The sequence below is a fragment of the Pongo pygmaeus genome, chromosome 8 (assembly GCF_028885625.2).
Source record: "Pongo pygmaeus isolate AG05252 chromosome 8, NHGRI_mPonPyg2-v2.0_pri, whole genome shotgun sequence".
In the NCBI taxonomy this organism is placed as follows: domain Eukaryota; kingdom Metazoa; phylum Chordata; class Mammalia; order Primates; family Hominidae; genus Pongo; species Pongo pygmaeus.
The window spans coordinates 51465606-51489207 of NC_072381.2; the positions used below are offsets into that span (position 1 = coordinate 51465606).

The 23602-nt window shown below is 49.3% G+C and overlaps 1 protein-coding gene and 1 pseudogene across 1 annotated transcript in view; both read right to left on the minus strand.

Annotated features, from left to right (window-relative positions):
* The window catches only part of LOC129044937 (insulin receptor-like), a 292218-nt gene that overhangs the window by 208196 nt on the left and 60420 nt on the right, over positions 1-23602 (minus strand). The window lies entirely within an intron of this gene.
* Positions 18524-20251, minus strand: LOC129044938 (uncharacterized; annotated as a pseudogene).

Here is a 23602-nt window from a genome sequence, read left to right on the forward strand (position 1 = left end):
GGCCGGAGGATCACTTGAGGTCAGGAGTTCAAGACCAGCCTGGGCAACATGGCAAGACCCCTCCCTCCCGCCATCTCTACAGATAATGCGAAAATTAGGTGGGCATTGTGGTGCACACCTGTAGTCCCAGCTACTCGGGAGGCTGAGGTGGGAGGATCGATTAGCCCAAGAGGTCAAAGCTGCAGTGGGCTATGATTGCATGAAAGCACTCCGGCCTGGGTGACAGAGTGAGACACTGTCTGAGGCTCTCCCATCAGACCTGCGAGCCAGAGCTTCAATTGCCAGCACGTGGAGTGCAAGGAATTATGGTATCAGGCCGACCTGAGTTTTGAGCAGACACAGCTATTTCCTGGTCACGTGACTCTGCTTTCTGTGCCTCGGTCTCCCCATGTGCAGAAGGGAACCATCGAAGTACCTTGGGCTAACTTGACTACTGGAGGGGATGATACACATAATAGCACTCACAGCTTCCTTTATTTCATGGGGAAGAGAGGGTTGGATGGATTAAGCCGGGGTCCCCCACCCCTCAAGGAATTGAGGGACAGAATCTCATTCTGTAACCCAGGCTGGAGTGCAGTGGGTGTGATCATAGCTCACTGCAGCTGCCACCTCTTGGGCTCACTCAATCTTCCCACCTCAGCCTCCCAAGTAGCTGGGACTACAGGCACACACTTGTGATCCACACTCAGCTAATTTTGGCATTTTTTGAGCAGACGGGGTTTGGCCATGTTGCCCAGTCTAGTTTCAAACCAGCCAGTTAGGAACCAGGCTGCACAGCAGTAGACGAGCGGCAGGCGAGCAATGGAAGCTTCGTCTGTATTTACAGTCACTCCTCATCGCTCGCATGACCACCTGAGCTGTGCCTCCTGGCAGATCAGCAGCAGCATTAGATTCTCACAGAAGCGTGAACCCTACTGTGAACTGTGCACGCGAGGGATCTAGGTTGCACGCTCCTTATGAGACTCTAATGCTTGATGATCTGTCACTGTCTCCCGTCACCACCAAATGGGACTGTCTATTTGCAAGAACCCAGGAGGAGGAGGTTTCAGTGAACAGAGATTGCACCACTGCAGTCCAGCCTGGGTGGCAGAGTGAGACCCTATCTCAACAACAACAACAAAAACAAAAACAAACAAAAAAAGCATCATCAAGGAATAAATAAAACAGGTGACACGCTGTTTTTCTAAAGCCCAAATATCACGTTGTCAACCACACTTCCTGATGACATCTAAATCCCCTTTGAAACTGCTTGGAAGTTTCTAGAAGAGCTCATCCACAGTAACAGAACACTCAAGTCTAAAAGGGAAAACACAAAATCCCCAATTTTCCTCTCAGAAATCAAGATTTAATAGCCTCCTAAGGAAACCATAATTTGAGGGCCATTGGGAGCATTACTCTCTGAGGCCTGTGATTATAGAATGCCGAGAATGATTGGGAACTTGAGCCATCAGTGAATTTGGGCTCCAACTAAAATGAATGGCCATGCACGGTGGTTCACACCTGTAATCCCAGCACTTTGGGAGGCTGAGGCAAGCGGATCACCTGAGGTCGGGAGTTCGAGACCAGCCTGGCCAACATGGTGAAACCTTGTCTCTGCTAAAAATAGAAAAATTAGCCAGGCATGGTAGCAGGCACCTGGAATCCCCAGCTGCTCGGGAGGCTGAGGCAGGAGAATCGCTTGAACCTGGGAGGCAGAGGTTGCGGTGAGCCAAGATGGTGCCACTGCACTCCAGCCTGGGTAACAGAGTGAGACTCCATCTCAAAACAAAACAAAACAAAACAAAAAATTAAAATGAATGAGACCCAAAGCAGAAGGTATAGCAAAGCCCCTTCACCCACACACAGACACTAAGAGGAGGCTGGGGAGGGATCAAGGAAGTTGGAAAGAGGGAAAATATCATGAGAATAAAGCAACCATCTCAAAAAAAAACATGAGTTTCCCCACTTAATGTCTCCCTAGCCTGGCTAAAGAAAGGAGAATGGGCCGGGGCAGTGGCTCACACCTGTAATCTCAGCACTTTGGGAGGTTGAGGCAGGAGGATCACTTGAGACCAGAAGTTCGAGACAAGCCTGGGCAATATAGCAAGACCCATCTCTACAAACAAGTTTAAAAACTACTTGAGGGACTGAAGCAGGAGGATCACTTGAGCATAGGGGTTTGAGGCTGCAGTGAGATATGATTGTGCCATTGCACTCTAGCCTGGGTGACAGAGTGAGACCTTGTTTGAGAGGGAAGGAAGGAAGGAGGGAGGGGGGAGGGAGGGAAGGAAGGAAGGAAGGAAGGAAGGAAGGAAGGAAGGAAGGGAAGGAAAGGAAGGAAGGAAGGAGAGAGGAAGGGAGGGAGGGGGAAGGGAGGGAGGAGAGGAGAAAGGGAGGGAGGGGGGAGGGAGGGGAGGAGGAAGGGAGGGAAAGAAGGAAGGAGAGGGAGGGAGGAAGGAAGGAAGTAGACAGGAAGGAAGGAAAGGAGGGGGGGAAGGGAGGGAGGGAGGAGAGGAGAAAGGGAGGGAGGGGAGGTAGGGAGGGGAGGAGAAAGGGAGGGGGAGGGAGGGGAAAGGGAGGGAGGGAGGAGGGAGGGAGGGAGAAAGGGAGGAAGGAAGGAAGGACGGGAGGGAGGAGGGAGGGAGAAAGGGAGGAAGGAAGGAAGGGAGGAAGGAGAGAGAGGAAGGAAGGGAGGGAGGAAGGAGAGAGAGGAAGGAAGGGAGGGAGGAAGGAGAGAGGAAGGGAGGGAGGAAGGAGAGAGAGGAAGGGAGGGAGGGAGGGGAGAGAGGGAGGGGAAGAGAAAGGGAGGAAGTGGGGAGGGAGGGGAGGAGGAAGGGAGGGAGGAGGGAGGGAGGCAAACAAAGAAAAGGAGTTACAAGGAGCTTGGCCTTGGGCATGGAAAGGGATTTGTGGTTAAGAGCTTGCCCCCCTTCCAGCCCTTGTACCCCCCAGAAAACCACCTCGTGTTTGGCTCACGAACTTCTGCTTCTTAGAACTCATCTAAGTCAAAGACAACACCACCCTCTGAGATGCCACTGACCTCATGCCACGTAACTATTCTGTGGCTGCCAGGAGGAACCGCCCACTCGCTCTTCTTGGGTTTACTCCTAATTCCACGCCCACCTCACCTTGAATTTCCCACTTTGAAATCTAAAGATCAAAGGTGTTTCTTGGTTCTCACATAGAAATCCCCCCCTTGAACTTCCTTCCTATCTGCTTCCTCAGCCTATCTTCCCTCTGGCTGTGTATTATTCACAAAGAGTTCTACAGGATGCAAAGATAAAATTTAACGTACCTTCCTTAGCAACCGGGAAAAAAAAAAAAAATCCCTGAAAAATTAAACAGCAGATACCCAAATAGAAACTTTGCTTTAGAAAAATGGGATCTGACCACACACACATGCACAGGCCACACAAACCGTCATAACCTTGACCAGCTTAAGAGAACAGTTCTCAAGCCAGTGAGAAAACAACAGCTGTGGCTGGGCGCAGTGGCTCACACCTGTAATCCCAGCACTTTGGGAGGCCCAGGCGGGTGGATCGTTTGAGCCCAGGAGCTCGAGACCAGCTTATATAACATGGCAAAACCCTGTCTCGGCTAGGGATACAAAAATTAGGCTGGGTGCAGTGGCTTACGCCTGTAATCCCAGCACTTTGGGAGGCCAAAGTGGGTGGATCACGAGGTCAGGAAATCGAGACCATCCTGGCCAACATGGTGAAACCCCCCTCTACTAAAAATACAAAAAATTAGCTGGGCATGGTGGCACGTGCCTGTAATCCCAGCTACTCGAGAGGCAGAAGCAGGAGAATCGCTTGAACAGGGGAGTTGGAAGTTGCAGTGAGCCAAGATCGCGCCACTGCATTCCAGCCTGGCAACAGAGCAAGACTCCATTAAAAAAAAAAAAAATAGTTGGGCATGGTGGCACATGCCTGTGAACCCAGCTACTCAGGAGGCTGAGGCATGGGAACTGCTTGAACCCAGGAGGCAGAGGTTGCAGTGAGCCAAGAATGTGCCACTGCATTCCAGCCTGGGTGACAGAGCGAGATTCCTCTCTAAATTAATAAATAAAATTAGCTGGGCATAGTGGCACACACCTGTGGTCCCAGCTACTCAGGAAGCTGAGGCAGGAGGATTGCTTGTGCCCAGGAGGTCAAGGCTGCAGTGAGCTGTGATCACACCACTGCACTCCAGGCTGGGTGACCAATGCATCGCTCTCACCTCTCTCCAGGCAGCCTGCAGAAGCCAGATATTTATTTGAAACCTCCAGCTTCTGCTCCTCATGTGTATGCAAACATTGAGCTCAACTCCATAAAAGTCATGTTTTGTTTTGTTTTTTGTTTTGAGACAGGGTCTTCCTCTGTCACCCAGGCTGCCTATCACAGCTCTCTGCAGCCTCGACTTCCCAGGCTTAACTGATCCTCCTGCCTCAGCCTCTCAAGTAACTGGGATTATAGGCACACACCACCATGACCAGCTAATTTTTTTTTTTTTTTTTTTTAGAGACGGGGTCTTACTATGTTGCCCAGGCTGGTCTCGAACTCCTGCATTCAAGCGATCCTCCCGTCTCAGCCTCCCAAAGTGCTGGGATTACAGGCATGAGCCATGACGCCTGGCCAAAGTCATGTATTTTATTCCATAATAGATGTACATGGGGGTAAAAATAACACTTGGCGAATGTACAGGTTCAAATACAGAACATTTGCATCACCCCCATCTTTGAATACTACTTCATCCACCCTACTCCAATTCCAAGAGCAATGTCATGGGTATCTTAGCAATCAAGGATAGCACCTCCAGAACAAAAACGCCATGAAAGTCAAAGAGTTCTGTTTATACTAACAAAGGGCTGGGAAAGTCTATTGGTTGCGGGTTGGATAAGTAAATTACAAATGAACGTGACCACAGAAGAAACAGAGATTTGAAATGACCCCCAAGAAGTATTATCAAGGGAGAACGCCAAGAGCCAGGCGCGGTGGCTCACACCCGTAATCTCCGCACTTTAGGAGGCCGAGGCAGGTGGATCACCTGAGGTCAGAGTTTGAGACCAGCCTGACCAACATGGGAAAACCCCATCTCTACTAAAAATACAAAAATTAGTCAGGTGTGGTGGTGTGTGACTGTAATCCCAGTTGCTCGGGAGGCTGAGGCAGGAGAATCGCTTGAACCCGGGAGGTGGAGGTTGCAGTGAGCCGAGATTGAGCCATTGCACTCCAGCCTGGTCAACAGAGACTCTGTCTCAAAAAAAAAAAAAAAAAAGTAAACAGGAGTGTCTCCTCTCCATAAACAAATTAACAGGAGAAACTCAGCCCCACTAAAACACACAAATTTAGGAAATTGACAAAAACCTAAGAGCCGAGAAAATATGGGTTCTGGAGTCTCAGTGTTTGGCATCAAGTCCTGGCTCCACTTTCTCCTTGCTGTGCGACTCCTGGAGGGGAACCTAGTGTCCCTGGGCCTCAGTTTCCCTATCTGTAGAATGGGCTGGGAAAAACTATGCAGATTCTTGGAACCAGGGTGACACAAGCAAGGCACTCGCCTCTGGCATAAAAGTTAACGGGTGCCAAAACAGTCTTCAAGGTAAGTTGTATATATATATATATGGAGAGAGAGAGAGAGAGAGAGAGAGACAGAGAGACAGAGAGAGACAGAGTCTTGCTCTGTGGCCCAGGCTGGAGTGCAGTGGTGCAGTCTCAGGTCACTGCAGCCTCTGCCTCCCAGGTTCAAGCAATTCTCCTGCCTCTGCCTCCCAAGTAGCTGGGATTACAGCCACCCACCACCATGCCCCGCTAATTGTTGTATTTTTAGTAGAGACAGGGTTTCACCATGTTGGCGAGGCTGGTCTCTAACTCCTGACCTCAAGTGATTCATCCTCCCAAAGTGCTGGGATTATAGGTGTTGATCAAACTGTTCTTGATACAATAAGGTAATTCCGGAAAAATTGTCCCCTTGGGATCTGCTTGTTGGTTGGCTGGTTTGTTTGAAAGAGGATCTCGCTCTGCTGCATGGGCTGGAGTGCAGTAGCACAGTCACAGCTCACTGCAGCCTTGACTTCCTGGGCTTAAGCGATTCTCCCGCCTCAGCCACCCAAGTAGCTGCGACTACCGGTGCACGCCACCATGCCCAGCTAATTTTTATATTTGTAGTAGACATAGGCTCTTTCTGTATTGCCCAGGCTGGTTTTGAACTCCTGGCCTCAAGAATTCCTCCCACCTCGGCCTCTCTAAGCACCAAGATGACAGGTGCGAGGCACTGCGCTGTCTTATTTAGCAATAAGCTAAATTCCATGTTCAGGAGATGACGCTGTCATCCAACTGCCAGTACAATCCAGGTAAGGATTTCACTCCATCCTCTGTGTTTTCCAAAGGAGCCGGTATTTGAAAAGGACGTGCATTCCACCAAGCATTCTTAAGGACCTGGGCCTTTGGGGTCAGGTAAGTTCTGGATTTTATTATTAGTAACAAATTAAATTGACTAACAACAAAAGAAAAGTGCACCATCAATGACCCCTCAGGAACCAAAACATGCACAATCCCATTGACACAGGGACAGAGTAAACTGCTCAACAGCTGACTCTACTCCCACAGACTGAAAGCTGCAGGGTCAGGGCCAGCAGCCGCGGAGAAGGAAGCCGTCCCCGTCAACACGATCTGGAACAATCCACAATGCTTATCAGGGGAGATACCACGGGCAAGAGGCAACGAAAACACTTTTGCCAAATAGAGCTTTGGAGGGAATATCGGTTTGTCTGGGGCAGAACTGGGTCACGGGCTACACACCTTCTCCTTTTATTCTCACAAATTCAACACCTGGTAATGCCGGGGCCGTTTCCCAAGTCGCAGACTCAGACTCTGGAGTGGAAAATCCCCCGTCACTGTTATCTTAAAGTAGGGTTTCTCAGCCTCAGGACTGGTGGTATTACAGTCGGATCTTCATCTGGGGTGGGGCCATCTTGTACATGGCAGGGTGCTGAGCAGCATCCCTGGCCTCCACCCACTCCATGCCAGGAGCATCTCCCCCCACCCCGATGTGTGACAACCACAGATGTCCCCAGAAATATCCAGACCCACCCTAGGGTGAGAACCACTTGGTGAGTGAGACCCTTGCCAGAGCCAGAGGGAAATCATCAAAGCGGATGGGGCTGAGATGGCTGAGTTGGTCCATCTGTCTGTCTGTTCATCAGGCCCTGATTTATAGCTTTGGGGGCTCCAGCACCCCACTCCCCTGGCTTCCCCACAATCACACTGCTATTCCCCATCATCCCCGGGACCCAAGCCCTGCGATTCCCGCTCAGCTCCCACCTAGCAGACACATGTTGAATCGAATGCACATTCATCTGTCCAAGATTTGCTGAGGGTCTGCCATGTTTTGGGGGCGCTTCAATAGCAACAAGACATCGTGGACCTTGACCTCATGGTGCTTCCAGCCTAGTAGGCAGGCAGAATCAGAGAGAAAATTTTTCTTTAAATTTATTTTTGGGTTTCTTTGAGATGGAGTTTCACTCTTGTTGCCCAGGATGGAGTGCAATGGCACGATCTCGGCTCACTGCAAGCTCTACCTCCCAGGTTCAAGCGATTCTCCTGCCTCAGCCTCCCAAGTAGTTGGGATTACAGGCACCCACCCCCACGTCCCGCTAATTTTTTGTATTTTTAGTAGAGACGGGGTTTCACCATGTTGGCCAGGCTGGTCTCGAACTCCTGACCTCAGGTGATCCACCAACCTCAGCCTCCCAAAATGCTGGGATTACAGGTGTGAGCTACTGTGTCCAGCCAGAGAGAAAGTTCCATCTGCTTCTGAACCATCCTCTAGCAGCCCTCTTCAGCCCCGCCCCCTCAGTGAATTCCTACAGCACACAAGCATCCCAGGCCAGCAATTAGAGTCCTTTTCCAGCTCTGTTTAAAATGTGAGGCTTAGAATAACAGTGAAGATGCTTTAAACCACTACAGGGGGCCAGGCGCGGTGGTTCACGCCTGTAATCCCAGCACTTTGGGAGGCCAACTGGGCGGATCACGAGGTCAGGAGATCGAGACCATCCTGGCCAACATGGTGAAACCCTGTCTCCACTAAAAATACAAAAATTAGCTGGGCGTGGTGGAGCGCGTCTGTAGTCCCAGCTACTTGGCAGGTTGAGGCAGGAGAATCGCTTGAACCCGGGAGGCGGAGGTTGCAGTGAGCCGAGATCGCACCATTGCACTCCAATCTGGGCGACAGAGCCACTCCATCTCAAAAAAAAACAAACAAACAAACAAAAAACACCACAGGGCACTGCAGGAACCCACCCTCCATAAAGTATGCAAAGAATTATTATGCAGCATTCACTTCCCCTTTGCTTCTCTCCCCCAAGGAATGCTCAAGATAAATTCTTTCTTGCAGGTCCTTTATTTATCGAGCCAAACAGCATCTCAGAGGGATGATTTCTGCAACAAAGGTTGCAAATCATTTGCACATCTTCAAAGTATTATCGTCCATAGCCCAGTGCATGGGCTTCTCTAATCGTCTACAAAGAAAAGCAACACCTTCAACAACTCATGTCCAGCAGAGAACGACTTCAGAGAGGAAAAGTCAAATCACAAGTTAAAAAGTCAGAACTGGCTGGGCACAGTCATCCCAGCCCTTTGGGAGGCTGAGGCGGGTGAGTCACGAAGTCAGGAGTTCGAGACCAGCCTGACCAACATGGTGAAACCCCGTCTCTAGTAAAGATACAAAAAATTAGCCAGGCGTGGTGGTGCACGCCTGTAATCTCGGCTACTCGGGAGGGCTGAGGCAGGAGAATCGCTTGAACCCGGGAGGCAGAGGTTGCAGTGAGCAGAGATTGTGCCATTGCACTCCAGACTAGGTGACAGGGCAAGACTTTGTCTCAAAAAAAAAAAAAAAAAAAAGAAATGGGATACAGACACTTTAACTTCCCAAAACCCAGACAGGTTGGCTGTTAGCAACCTGGGTGAGAAGTCTGTAAACCAGCTTCCCAATAAATGCCTTTTAAGGATGGCTATGTGATGAAGGTGTTTTCTCTTTGTGATTAAACTCCTTACTCATCTGAAGGGGGAAATTGCATTTAAGAAGTGAACCAGGTATGAGAAGAGACATTTTCCCCGGAGGGAGGCAATGACCTCTTTCCTCCCTGGGGCTCGGAACTTGTTTCTTCACATGTCTTCCTAGAACTCTAGTTGTTATTCCCCCCTGTGCTGGCCCTCCATAAACATTTGCTGAACAAATAAACCCATGATGGAAGGCAACAGAAACTTCAAGACAAGATGGCTGGGCCGCCGACCGCCTAACCAGAGGGAACCAGACGTTAGCATTAAAGTTAAAAGTTAAAAGCCTTCCCAAGGTCACCAAGCCAGGTCTCTCTAACCTGGCCTGAGGTCCTCATTCTTCTCTACCCTGTTTACCCAGGATGGAAAAATGACATTCTCTGCTGGTGGGCTGGTTGTCCTGTGAGAGATTTCAACACAGTGTTTGGGGGTTTTAAACCTCTATCATTACTGTAGCCCAAGGAACAAAATCAGGGGCCAGGTATGCATTAGGGGATTTGCAAATGCTGTCTTATTTCATCCACTCAATGACCATAGAGGAAGATATGATGATGACTTATCCCTCTTTTTATAGATGAGGAAACAGAGATGTTCAGTAGTTCCAAAGGTCCTTCCCTTCCCTTTTTTCTTCCCTTCCTTCCTTCTTTCCTTCCTCCCTCCTTTCCTTCCTTCTTCCCTCCCTCCCTTTCTCCCTCCCTTCCTCTCTCCTTCCTTCCTCCCCTCCCTTTCCTTCCTTCCCTTCCTCCTTCCTCCCCCCTCCTTTTCCTTCCTTCCTTGTTCCTTCCTCCCCTCCTTCCATCCTTCTTCCCTCCCTCCCTTCCTCCCTCCCTCCCCTCCCTTTCGTTCCTTCCCTCCCTCCCTCCTTCCTTCTTCCCTCCCTCCTTCCCTCCCTTCTTCCTTCCTTCTTCCCTCCATCCCCACCTCCTTCCTTCCTTGTTCCCTCCCTCCCTTTTTTCTCCTTCCTTCCTTCCTTCCCCCCTCCCTCCCTCCTTTCTTCCTTCCTTCTTCCCTGTCTCCCCACCTTCTTTCTTTCTTCAGGGTCTGGTTCTGTTGCCCAGGCTGGAGTGCAGTGGTGCAATCATAGCTCACTGCAGACTTGACCCCTGGGCTCAATGGATCTTCCTGCCTCAGCCTCCCGAGTACCTGGGGCTACAGGCACATGCCAATGTGCCTGGCTAAATTTTTATTTTTTGTAGACAAAGGTCACACAGCAAAGAAGTGGAAGACCTGGGATTCAAACCCAGGACCACGGGCTCTGAGTCTGTGCTTGTTCATGGAAGCACCAGTCAGTTCAGATGCTCCCGGGCCTCGCCCAGATGGTCAAATGCTTCAAACAAGGACACCAGGGAAGGTGACTGTTCCTCGTATTTATGCCCCTTGTGTCACTGTCTATATCTGGGGTTAAGAATCACTCCAAAAACACCACAATGATCTCCCAGACTCTCAATTCCAGCAGAGCAGACAGCCGTCCCCACCACCACCCCCTCCACCCACTCAGTCCTCTCTCGGTTCCACTTCAGGATGACTCGAAAGACAGAAAAAGACTCAAAGCAAAATGCCTGAAGCTTGGAAAAGCCAGCAGCCCCTAAAAACTACCGAGCTTCCTTTTCCTTTATTTATTTATTTATTTATTTATTTATTTTATTTTATTTTATTTTATTTTTGAGATGGAGGCTTGCTCTGTCACCCAGGCTGGAGTGCAATGGCATGATCTTGGCTCACTGCAACCTTCGCCTCCTGGGTTCAAGCGATTCTCCTGCCTCAGTCTCCCAAGTAGCTTGGATTACAGGTGCGTGCCACCACGCCTGGGTAATTTTTGTAATTTTTAGTAGAGACAGGGTTTCACCATGTTGGCCTGGCTGGTCTCGAACTCCTGACCTCAGGTGATCCACTCACCTTGGCTTCCCAAAGTGCTGGGATTACAGGCGTGAGCCACCACACCCAGCCCTGAGCCTCCTTTTCTGATAACATCCTTCATTTCTGCTTCCTTCTCTGAACATATTCGAATCACAAAGCCCCAGCCCTGTTGGGAAATTCCGATGGAAATTGAAACAGGTTCCTAATCTCATGGTCTCACCTGAGGGAAAAGTGGCTAAGAAGATGGAAGCAGGCTGGGCATGGTGGCTCACGCCTGTAATCTCAGCACTTTGGGAGGCCAAGCTGGGCAGATCACCTGAGGTCAGGAGTTCGAGATCAGCCTGACCAACATGGTGAAACCCCGTCTCTACTAAAAATACAAAAAATTAGCCAGGTGTGGTGGCGTGCACCTGTAATCTCAGCTACTTGGGAGGCTGAGTAAAGAGAATCGCTTAAACCCAGAAGGCAGAGGTTGCAGTGAGCTGAGATCATGCCATTGCACTCCAGCCTGGGAGACAGAGCAAGACTCTGTCTCAAAGACAAAAAGAAGATGGATGTAACTGACTGTGCCTCTGAAATCCTAAATAGAATATTGCATGGCGTCTTGGACCTCTGTGATGTTATGCGGTACAAATGAGACGGCCCCTGAACTCCCACTGTGTACCAGGAGTTGGGGAAAGGTGCATAGTAGCAGGACAGACATCCAGAGGGTAACAGGGAACCATGAGGGATGTCCCTGGGCTCTGGGTTCGAAAGTGCAGGCCCCTTGTATCCAGGGGGTCTAGGAAGGAACAAACTGCCACGGTGTAAGGGAGCCACTGCAGGTGTCCCCAGAAGCCACAGCAAGGCCACCAAGATGCTGGGGCCCCATATCCACCTCTCACCAAGCCCCTGCTCCAATTCCTGTTGGCCCCTGGCTAGAGACCCACCCAGAGGGGGTTTCCAGGCCCAGATGCTGGGTTTCTCACTGTATCCATTTCCCATTGCTTCTGTCACAAATGCCCACAAATGTAAAACGACATACATTTATTATTTTCTCTTGCATCGGGATCTTACTCTGTTGCCTAGGCTGGAGTGCAATGGTGCAATCATGGCTCATTGCAGCCTCGAACTCCTGGGCTCAAGCAATCCTCCCACCTCAACCTCCCAAGCAACTGGGAATATAGATGTGTGCCACCAAGCCCAGCTAATTTTTCTTTCTTTTTTTTTTTTTTTTTTTAGAGATGGGGTCTTGCTATGTTGCCCAGACTGGTCTCAAACTCCTAGCCTCAAGAAATCATCCTACCTTGGCCTCCCAAAGCACTGGCATTACAGGCATGAACCACCATGCCCTGCCTATTTTCTTACAGTTTTGGTGGTGAAAAGCCCAAAATGAGTCTTACAGGGCTAAAATCAAGATGTTACAAAGGTTGGTTCCTTCTGGAGGCTCCAGAGAGAATCCAGCTTTTAAGGCAGCCCCTTTTTCTTGGCCGTAGCACTTCAATCTCTTGCCTCCCTCTTTCCTTGAAAAGGATCCCTGTGATGGCATCTGGTGCACCAGATAATCTAGGATCATCCCCCTATCTCAAGATCCTCAACTTAATCACATCTGCAAAAAGCCTTGTGCCAAGTGAGGTACCAAATTCACAGGTGACAGGGATTACGATGTGGGCATCTCTGGGGGAAGGAAGAGGCATCATTCAATCGACCACATTCACCCTTTCTGGTATTTTCCTCTCTCAGCCACAGAATGTTTCGGTAGCAGTCAATGAGTGATATCTCTCACCTTTTTCTTTTTAATTTTTTTCTTTTTTGAGACAGAGTCTCGCTCTGTCACCCAGGCTGGAGTGCAGTGGCACGATCTCGGCTCACCGCAAGCTCCGCCTCCCAGGTTCACGCCATTCTCCTGCCTCAGCCCCCCGAGTAGCTGGGACTACAGGCACCCGTCACCACGCCCGGCTAAATTTTTTTTTATTTTTAGTAGAGACAGGGTTTCACTGTGTTAGCCAGGATGGTCTCAATCTCCTGACCTCGTGATCCACCCACCTTGGCCTCCCAAAGTGCTGGGATTACAGGCGTGAGCCACCACGCCCGGCCTTCTTTTTTTTCTTTTGTAAAAACAAAACAGAAAAGTTGCAAGGGTGATACAGAGAGTTCTCATGTACCCATCACTCAGCAGAGAGATAAATCCCCAGGAATGGAACAGAACGTGACACCCAAGAATCTTCTGCTCAGGAGAGTCCCCAGAGCTCTCTCCACTGTGGGAGGATGGGATAGTGACAGAGATAGAAGAGTCCCTGCCTTGTGGTGGGGGAAGAGAGATTGCAAAACGGTGAGCAAAGAAATAAACATGTTCCACCTCCATAGGAAACCACAGGGGGAAGGGGAGAAATTCTGACCCCCCGGGGGTCACGTGGCAGTGTCTTGGAGACATTTCTGGTTGTCGCAACCCGTGTGGGGTGGGAGTGCTACTGGTATCTAGTGGGGAGAGGCCAGGGATGCTACTAAACACCCTAAAATGCCCAGGACAGCCGCCGCCAGAGAGATAATCCAGCTCCAAATGTCCTCAGTACTGCGGTTGAATAAGCAGGGAGTGAGGAAATTTCATCTAAGAGAAATCAAATCAGTTGCCTAACGTCACCCTGCTCAAAAGGGGCAGACCTGGGGTTAACAACCATGGGATTTTCTCAGATTCTGCACACTGAACTTCTTGCCTCTTGTTTTTTGTTTTGTTGGTTTTTTCTGTTTGTTTGCTTCTTTGTTTTTATGAAACGGAGTTTCGCTCTGTTGCCCAGGCTGGAGTGCAGTGGCATGATCTCGGCTCACTGCAACCTCCGCCTCCTGGGTTTAAGTGATTCTCCTGCCTCAGCCACCCAAGTGCCTGGGATTAGAGGCACCCGCCGCCACATCTGGCTAATTTTTTGTATATTTTTTGTACAGATGGGGTTTCGCCATGTTGGCCAGGCTGGTCTCCAACTCCTGACCCCAGGTGATCCACCTGCCTTGGCCTCCCAAAGTGCTGAGATTACAGGTGTGAGATTAAGGCCCAGCCCTTGCCTGTTGTTTGAGCAAAGATAATCTGAGGAAATCACATGAGGAAGGATCACAGGGAAAAGCATGTAGGTAGAGGGAACAGCAAGTGCAGAGGCTTAGAAGTGGCAGGAAGGCAGCCAGTGAGCTCCAGCCAAGGGTCCCATGTCAGAGAAGCAGGTAACTGGCTTGTTGGTGGCAGCAAAGAAGAAGGCATGAACCATTCGCTCTTCTGTGCAGCAGTCACTCTGTGTGTGGTTTTCAGACATATTTAAAGTGGATTTAAAAAACAAACAAACAAAAAGGACTTGCAATCCAACATCTGAGTAGGGGCTTTGTTAGGCTTCCCAGGACCTGGGGAAATTACCCAGGATTCAGGATAAAACTGCAGGGGTGTCTGTTGCAGGGACCAGATACATTACTCTCTCCTGACCACAACCTTTCCAACCTCCACACAGGCCTCTGAAGCTCCGGGCTCCAGTTACTTCCACTGACCACCCCCGGGGCTGGAAGCCATGGAGGGGAGTTCTGCAGCTCTTTGGGCTTCACATGTTCACATGTTGCTCTGATTGTCATGCCTTGGATTAGCAAGACCTCTCTCAGTTTGTGAGAACAGAAAGCTCAGTTATACAGAGAGAGAGAGAGAGAGATAAGGGAGGGAAGGAAGGAAGGAGGGAGGGAGGGAGGGAAGGAAGGGGGAGAGAGAGAGAGAGAAGGAAGGGAGGGAGGGAGAGAGAAGGAAGGAAAGAAGGAAGGAAGGAAAGGGAAGGGAGAAAGAGAGAGAAGGGAGGAAGGGAGGGAGAGAGAAAGAAGGAAAGAAGGAAGGAAGGAAGGAAAGGGAAGGGAGAGAGAGAAGGAAGGAAGGGAGGAAGGGAGGGAAGGGAGAGAGAGAGAAGGAAGGAAAGAAAGGAAGGAGGGAGGGAGGTAAGGAAGGGAAAGAAAGAAAAAGAAAAGTACGACTGCTGGCTTATTTAACTAACAAGTCATAGGACAAGGATGCTTTCAGGTACAGCTAGATCCAGGTGTCAAATGATGGGGACCCCATCTCTCTCCCTTTCCTTTTCTCAGTCCTGCTTCCTTCTATGGTGTCAGAAGTCTGAGACAGGTGGTCTCTACATGGTGGCACCTGGATTATAGCTTCACAGCAAGGAAGATCTAGCAAGGAAAAAAATCTTTCTATCACTCCCACCAAAGTCCCAGAACTGAATCTTATGGAGCCCTCTGGGGTCACATGCCCACCCCTGAACCAATCATGCAGGCTGGAGGAATTAAGAAAGCTGATTGGCCGAGTCTGAGTCACGTGCCTTCCCCTGAGTCAATTATAAGAGTCTAAAGGAATAAAGGAAGCTGGCTCTAGGAATAGAGTCCACACAATGAGGTCTGAGTGGCTTCCCAAGCAAAATATGATTCTAACCCATGCAAAATCTGGTTCTAGCTCCAGGAATGCTGAGTAGGCAAATCTGAATGCCTCCTCTCCAGAGATGAGTCATCTTGTGTTTGCCTCCTTTTCAAGTTGGTGGCAAAAGTGAATCCTATTTTTTTGTTTTATTTTATTTTTGAGACGGAGTCTTGCCCTGTTGCCCAGGCTGGAGTGCAGTGGCGCGATCTTGGCTCACTGCAACCTCCGCCTCCCGGGTTCAAACGAGTCTCCTGCCTCAGTTTCCCGAGGAGCTGGGGCTACAGGCGCTCCACCACGCCTGGCTAATTTTTGTATTTTAAGTAGAGACAGGGTTTCACCATGTTGGCCAGGCTGGTCTCGAACTCCTGACCTCAGGTGATCCTCCCGCCTTGGCCTCCCAAAGTGCTGGGATTACAAGTGTGAGCCACCATGCCCGGCCACGAATCCTATTTTTACAACTTGTGCCAACTCTAGGTAGGTTCGGTCTTGTTATGCCCATTCGAAAAACTGGGACTAACAGAGCATATGTTATGCAGTGACCAAGAAAATAAAATAAAATAATAGATATAAAACACTTAGCACGGGGTCTAGTATTTGGTAAGCCTGCCACACATCGGCCATTATTATTCCTATATTTTAAATTTTACTGGTAACATAATAGTATGATTTGAATATTTGTCCCCTCCAAAACTCATGTTGAAATATAATTTCTCATGTGGCAGCATTGAGAGGTGGGGCCTTTAAGAGGTGATTATGAGGGCTGTGTCCTCATAAGTGGATTAATCCATTCATGGATTAATGGTTTATCATAGGATTGGGACTGGTGGTTTTATAAGAAGAGGAAGAGAGACCTGAGCTGACACTCTCAGCTCCTTCGCCATGTGATGCCCTGCTCCCGGTCAGGACTCTGCAGAGTCCCTACCGGCAAGAAGGTCTTCACCAGGCCGGGCGCAGTGGCTCATGCCTGTAATCCCAGCACTTTGGGAGGCTGAGGCGGGCGGATCACTTGAGGTGAGGAGTTTGAGACTAACCTGGCCAACATGGCGAGACCCCGTTTCTACTAAAAACACAAAAATTAACTGGCTGTGGTGTTGCGCACCTGTAATTCCAGCTACTCGGGAGGCTGAAGTGGGAGAATCTCTTGAACCCAGGAGGCAGAGGTTGCAGTGAGCTGAGATTCTGCCACTGCACTCCAGCCTGGGCAACAGAGTGAGACCCTGTCTAAAAAAAAGAAGAAGGAGGCTGGGTGCAGTGGCTCATGCCTGTAATCCCAGCACTTTGGGAGGCTGAGGCGGGCGGATCACCTGAGGTCAGGAGTTCGAGACCAGCCTGGCCAGCACAGCGAAACCCCATCCCTACTAAAAATACAAAAACGAGCTGGTTGTGGTGGCACACGTCTGTAATCCCAGCTATTTGGGACGCTGAGGCAGAAGAATTGCTTGAACCTGAGAGGCAGAGGTTGCAGTGAGCCGAGATCGCACCACTGCACTCCAGCCTGGGCTACAGAGCGAGATTCTGTCTCAAAAAAAAAAAAAAAAAAAAAAAAAAAAAAAAAAGATCCCTCCTTTTAGGATAAAGTTTGCATGGACTCTGGCATCACAATGAGTTTCAACTGTTCCTTTCTAGCTATGTCCCCTTCTCTAGGCAATTCAGCTACTCCAGGCCTCCCGTCCACTTGCCAGGACACAGGAATCACAGTAACACCCATCTGGCAGGGCTGTTGTCGGGATCAAGTACAATTATACAGCAGACTTGGGGTTCTGAAGCAGCTGGGAAGATCCACAAGCCACAATATATTGAGCACCAACTGTTTACAGCTATCAAGCATGTAGTATCTACCAGGCAAATGATCCTCCTAACAATTTTCTCATTTTTCTGCACAACACCATTTGGGAAAGGCTAAGTCAGAGTCTTGGGTGGGTTGAAAGCTAGAAGACACTCTGAGCCTATGTCCTCGGTAAAAAAAAAAAAAAAAAAAAAAAAATCAGGAGTGGCCCATGCTCAGCTGATAGCATTAACGGGGAAGGAAAGAGGGCGACAGAGACTCTTCCCCAACATCTATCTAGCCCAGCTTGGTTGGCACTTTGGATCGCAGGCTGTATGGAAATTCCTGGCCTCTGACGACCTCAAGCTGTCTTGGTCCTTAATCCTAATTCTGAACCTGTTTCCTTACTCAGACAGAGGTCTGACTTTTGACATGTGTCCCCCACACCCAGCACCCATCTGGCTTCCTTATTTTTTGTTTTTTTTAAGAGACAGGGTCTTGCTCTGTTGTCCTGGCTGGTGTTCAGTGGTGTGACCGTAGCTCACTGCAGCATCAAACTCCTGGGGTCAAGCAATCCTCCTGCTTCAGCCTCTGGAGTAGCTGGGACTACAGCCATGGGCCACCACAGCTGGCTAATATTTTTATTTGTTTAGAGACAGGCTCTTGCTACATTGACCAGGTTGGTCTTGAATTCCTGGCCTCAAGCGATCCTCCCACCTCGGCCTCCCAAAGTGCTGGGATTACAGGCATGAGCCACGGTGTCCAGCCTGGCTTCCCTATTTGGCAGTGATTATGTCCACTCCTTGCTCTTGGTGGAGGAAACAGCTATGTCCTTGGGGAGGGCCAGGCTGGAGGTAACTACGCTTCCTTAGAGGAAGCTATAGGTATAAGGAAGCCTGCTTACTCCAGGGACAGGGAGGCCAGCTCCCTTGCAAAAAAGGCAAAGAGGGAGGCCAATGAAAAACTGGCTAAAACTGGCTGGGCGCTGTGGCTCAGGCCTGTAATCCCAGCACTTTGGGAGACCAAGGAGGGCGGATCACCTAAAGTCAGGAGTTTGAGACCAGCCTGGCCAGCATAGCAAAATGCCATCTCTACTAAAAATACAAAAATTAGCCCAGTCTGGCAGCATGCGCCTGTAATCCCAGCTACTTGGGAGGCTGAGGCAGGATAATTGCTTGAACCTGGGAGGCAGAGGTTGCAGTGAGCTGAGACTGTGCCACTGCACTCCAGCCTGGGTGACAGAGTGAGACTCTGTCTCAAAGACAAACAAACAAACAAAAAACAACTGGCTAAAACTAAAGAGGTTACCATGTGCCATGCACTACACTTTACATGTCACAGGCATTAATTACCTCATTTGATTTTCACCCAAAGCAAGAAATGGAAGTATCTAGAGAAAGAAGCTCAGCATAAAGACACAAGGGAGCATTTTTGGAGGTAACCATTGACAGAAATGAGTTAAAGAAAATTCAATTGGTGTCCAGGCTCTGGTGTAAAATTCTGCTTTGGGGTGAAACGTAGGGTTACCTGGGCACACTGTGATGGTCCTGGCTAACCAACAGCAGGTGGGCTTTTGCAGAGATAATCCAGGGCCCTGTGATGAGTTGGTCACCCTAGTGACCCAATTTTGGCCTCTAGATATTGGCTTCTGGCCAATTCTAGGAGGATCTGGAAGCCAAGTTTAGCACAGAATGTGCTGCTTCTTCATTGAACTCCTATTCACCCTTCAAAACCCAGTACAAAAGTTCCCTTCCTCTGTAAGGCAGAGTATAGCAAGAAAAGCTAGGGTTCTGAAACCAGAGAGACTGTGGGTTCAAATCCTAGCTCTGTGAAAAGATTGTTGTGAGGACCATGTGCCTGGGAGACAATACATGCTCAATAACTGTATACAGCTGGTGCTCAGTAGTGACTTATGGATGTTCCCAGGTGCTTCAAAGCCCTCAACCTGATGGATGTTACTCTATTAAACCCAAAATTTCCCATCTTCCCTCCTCTAAGCCACCAGAATAGACTGGAACAACATTTTTTTTTTTTTTTTGAGATCAAGTCTCGCTCTGCCACCCAGGCTGGAGTGCAGTGGCACGATCTCGGCTCACTGCAACCTCTGCCTCTCAGGTTCAAGCCATTCTCCCACCTCAGCCTCCAGTAGCTGGGACTACAGGTGTACACCACCACACCCAGCTAATTTTTATATTTTTAGTAGAGACGGGGTTTCACCATGTTGGCCAGGATGGTCTCGATCTCTTGACCTCGTGATCCGCCTGCCTCAGCCTCCCAAAGTGCTGGGATTACAGGAGTGAGCTACCACACCAGGCCAATTTTTTTTTTTTTTTTTTAAGACAAAGTCTTGTCACATGTGCAAACCAGTTCATGCAAATCTCCATTTCAGTCTTTCTCCCTCAACCTCAAGCCCTGACACCAAGCAGGGCTGTTTTCCACTTGGCTTTTCCTCTGCCAAGAATTTCCCCAGAGCACAAACAGAGGCGTGCAGCGAAGTAAACACGGGAAGCTCTGAAAACCCATTCATGGGCAGCTCAAAGGTGTCGAGACATCAGGGTGTGTGGCCAAGCTTTCCGCCATCGGGGCAGCGAGCCTCCACGAAGCCGAGGCGACTTGCTGACGGCCCCACTCCAGGTGACCAAGCCACATCTCGACCAGAGGAAGGAGAACACACAAAGAAAGACATTGTCTCTGCTGGAGGGCGATGGTCCAGGCAGTGCACCCTGGGCGAAGGGGCCAAGAAGCCGTAAGATGTGCGTCCCGAGAAAATGCACCGTGGTTATAAATACAGCAAAGAGTGTTTGGATGAAGCTTGTGTCTGAAAGTGGAGACGGTCCTGGCTAACCAATAGCAGGTGGGCTTTTGCAGAGATAATCCAGGGCCCTTTTCCCAGAGACCTAGGGCTGTAAGGAAGTCCCCCGAAACCCCAATAAATATCCAAGTTCTGCTTGTCTCTAAATCAGCTGGCTGAAGAAAACTTGGTCCAAACTGCATCAGTGGTGGGGGTGGGGGAACAGAGGAAAGAAAAGGAGATGAGAGAGAGAGAGAGAGACAGACAGACAGACAGACAGACAGAGACAGAGAGGGGAGTATCCCATCAAGGCAGCAGAGCAGCAGCAAAGAGGAGAGAGGAGACGGGAGGTTGTGGCCACATGCTGTGTAACACTTAGAGTTTCCTATGCACCCAGCACTATTCCAATTATTAACCATTTATTTCCCCCAACAATCCTAGATGTTACCATTTTACAGAGGAGAAGACTGAGGCACAGAGAGGTTCAGTAACCTGCCCATGGTCACACAGCTATTGAGTGGCCGAGCCACAAGAAGACACTCGCTCCATCAATGTTACTGTGGGCCAGTTGCCATCATGGGTGTAAGATGATTCCTCAGGGAGAAATGCTGATGTTCCCCTTCCCCGACACTTTCTCCAGATCAGCTTAGGGGTGCTTGAGTGCCTGGCCGGCCACCTCCCCCCACCAACCACCAAGCCAAAATGCTTGAGTGACACCCTCTGATTCTCCAGTATACCATGTCACCAATTAGGTGTTTCACGAGGGGCTTCCAAGAGGGAAGGACTTCCCTGCGGCTATGTCCTGACTCCCCAGCCCAGCACTTGAGTAATACATAAACCCACCCTCATTAAATGACTATAATCATATTCCCCCAGATTCCTTGGTGCTCCAAGTCTAGGGATGTGGTTTTTGTCGGTAGCACGGCAGTATCAAGCCACAGAGCCACGAGGCTGATGATGGGCCCTTGGTTTCCATTCCCCCCCCAAAAAAAAGAGCAGAGAATAATTGCAGAGTGCCCCTCACCCCCATTCCAGCACCCTGGTCCAGGGGTCCTCAAATGGAGGCGATTCTGCCCACCAGGAGACACCTGGCAGTGTCTGGAGACATTTGTGTTTGCCATGCCTCGGGGGCGGTGCTCCTGGCATGGAGTGGGTGGAAGCCAGAGATGCTGCTCAGCACCCTCAGTGCCCAGGATGGCCCCACCCCAGAGAACAATCCAGCCCCAGTGTCCGCAGGACCCAGGTAGAGAAACCCCATCCCGGAATGAGAAGCCCCTCTCCTCCACCACATCAAAGCCAAGATGACAACGTCTCTGAGTTTGACATAAGGTTAGGGAAAAGTCTCATTTTTCAAATGGCTGGCTGTAACACTAAAAAAGGAAAATTAAAAATGTCTGAGGATCGGCCGGGCATGGTGCCTCATGCCTGTAATCCCAGCACTTTGGGAGGCCGAGGCGGGAGGATCACGAGGTCAAGAGATCGAGACCATCCTGGCCAACATGGTGAAACCCTGTCTCTACTAAAAATACAAAAAAAAAAAATTAGCTGGGCATGGTGGCGTGTGCCTGTAGTCCCAGCTACTCAGGAGGCTGAGGCAGGAGAATGGCTTGAACCTAGGAGGTGGAGGTTGCAGTGAGCCAAGATCGCACCACTGCACTCCAGCCTGTCAACAGAGCGAGACTCCATCTCAAGGGAAAAACAAAAACAAACAAAAAAAAACTCTGAGTACCAACTGCAGTGGCTCCTGCCTGTAATCCCAGCAATTTGGGAGGCCGAGGCAGGAGAGTTGCTTGAGCCTGAGAGGTCAAGACCATCCCTGGCAACATAGTGAGACTCCATCTCTACAAAAAAAATATAAAAATTAGCCAGGCGCGATGGTGTACACCTGTGGTCCCAGCTACTCGGGAAGCTGAAGTGGGAGGATTGCTTGAGCCCAAGAGGTCAAGGCTACAGTAAGCCATGATCACGCCACTGCACGCCAGCCTGGGCAACAGAGCCAGACCCTGTTTCAAAAAAAAAAAAAAAAAAAAAAAATGCCTGAAGGAGGAGGTGAATCCTAGAAACAGCCCAATTTCATCTCCATACACCCCTACTCCAAACAGGTTTCCAAATTGCAAAAATGGCTGATAAAAAAATTCTTTAAGCTGATGTAAAAACCAATGCCCTACTCCCCCTGCCAATTTTGCTACTCTTGAGCAAGATCTCAGCAGCTCCACTTGGATGCTGGAAATATGTGCCAGAGGAGACTTATGATGCTAATTTCCTTTAGTAAACAGTTCAAATCTTGTCTTGGACACCAATGAAATAAGAAAAGCTAGCCACAGGCTGTGTGGAATTCCTTCCTCTTAACACTAAGCATCAGGCATTCCATGACTTTTGCTCTTGGGATGGCAAACATGAATGTTTCTAGAACACTGAGTTTTCCAGCATATACCTTTTCCAGTTATTTTCAATAGGTTTGGTGTGAAAAATTAACGAATTCAGTATTTGTTGCTGGACAGTCCCTCTGGAACAAAGAACTGTGTGTTAAATACCAGCTGAATAATCAAGCAAACATTTGCATTCTTTTTTTTTTTTTTTAAGACAGGGTCTGGCTCTGTTGCCTAGGCTGGAGTGCAATGGCGCGATCACAGCTCACTGCAGCCTCAACCTCCTGAGCTCAAGCAATCCTCTCAACTCAGCCTCTCAAGTAGCTGGGACTATAGGCATGCACTACCACACCCAGCTAATTTTTGTATTTTTTGTAGAGATGGGGTTTCACCAAGTTGCCCAGGCTGGTCTCAAACTCCTGGACTCAAGCGATCCGCTTACCTCAGTCTCCCCAAATGCTGCAAATACAGGCATGAGCCACTGCACCCGGTCAACACTGGCATTCTCGTTGAAAGATCACGTGCTTTTTCCAAAGCATGTGAGAGTTTGCATCAACTCCAACCAGCTTAGACCTAATGTGGGTCCTCCCCTTTCACCAAGAGGACCAGCGGCTATTGCAGATGCCCTTGCAAGTTACAAAACATGTTCTCCATCAAGCCACACAGGGTTATGGATCGGAAAGGCAGCCCACCCTGATGAAAGCCACAGTTGCGGTACAGATTGTTTTGTTTTTGTTTTTGTTTTTCCAGAACACTGATATGTATCCTCAATGGTTAACATTGTGTCCTAAAAGGTGTTTTTCTGTTTCTTAACATACCAGAAACAAGATGGTCTGAGACCTCGACCTTCACACTAGGGTCATATTTCAACACAGAAACCAGGGTAGCATCACCCAGAAAAAAAAAAAGCGGGGGGAAGTAAATCAGACTGTCCCAAATCTAGGGCCCTCTCAGGGCACAAGAAACAGCCCCAGAGGGCCCCCATGGGTCCTGCTCCCTAAGGCCATTTGTCTCTGTTCACTGTGGTACAGGGTGGTTCTGAAACGCATCCTAACTTTAGTGATGACACAGGGTCCGGCAAGTATCCAGACCCATAGTCCACCAGACTTTCCATGAAGAGCTGCCCTAAAATGAATATCGACACTTGGCCAGAAGCAACAAAATAACATTCCACTCTGCTTGAAAACTGAGGCGGGGGCTTAAAGGCTTATTTTAACAGCTTAACAGCTTAGCAAAATAAATCTGCTGTCATTATACACAGACAAATGCCGTTTATGTCTCTTGCATCTATGAAACAATCAAGATTTCATGATCACACCCCATTTACTCAGTGAGGCTAAAGACAGGAAGGTCAAGATTATTAACAATTATATAATTATCCTCTGCAGTAAAACAATTGAG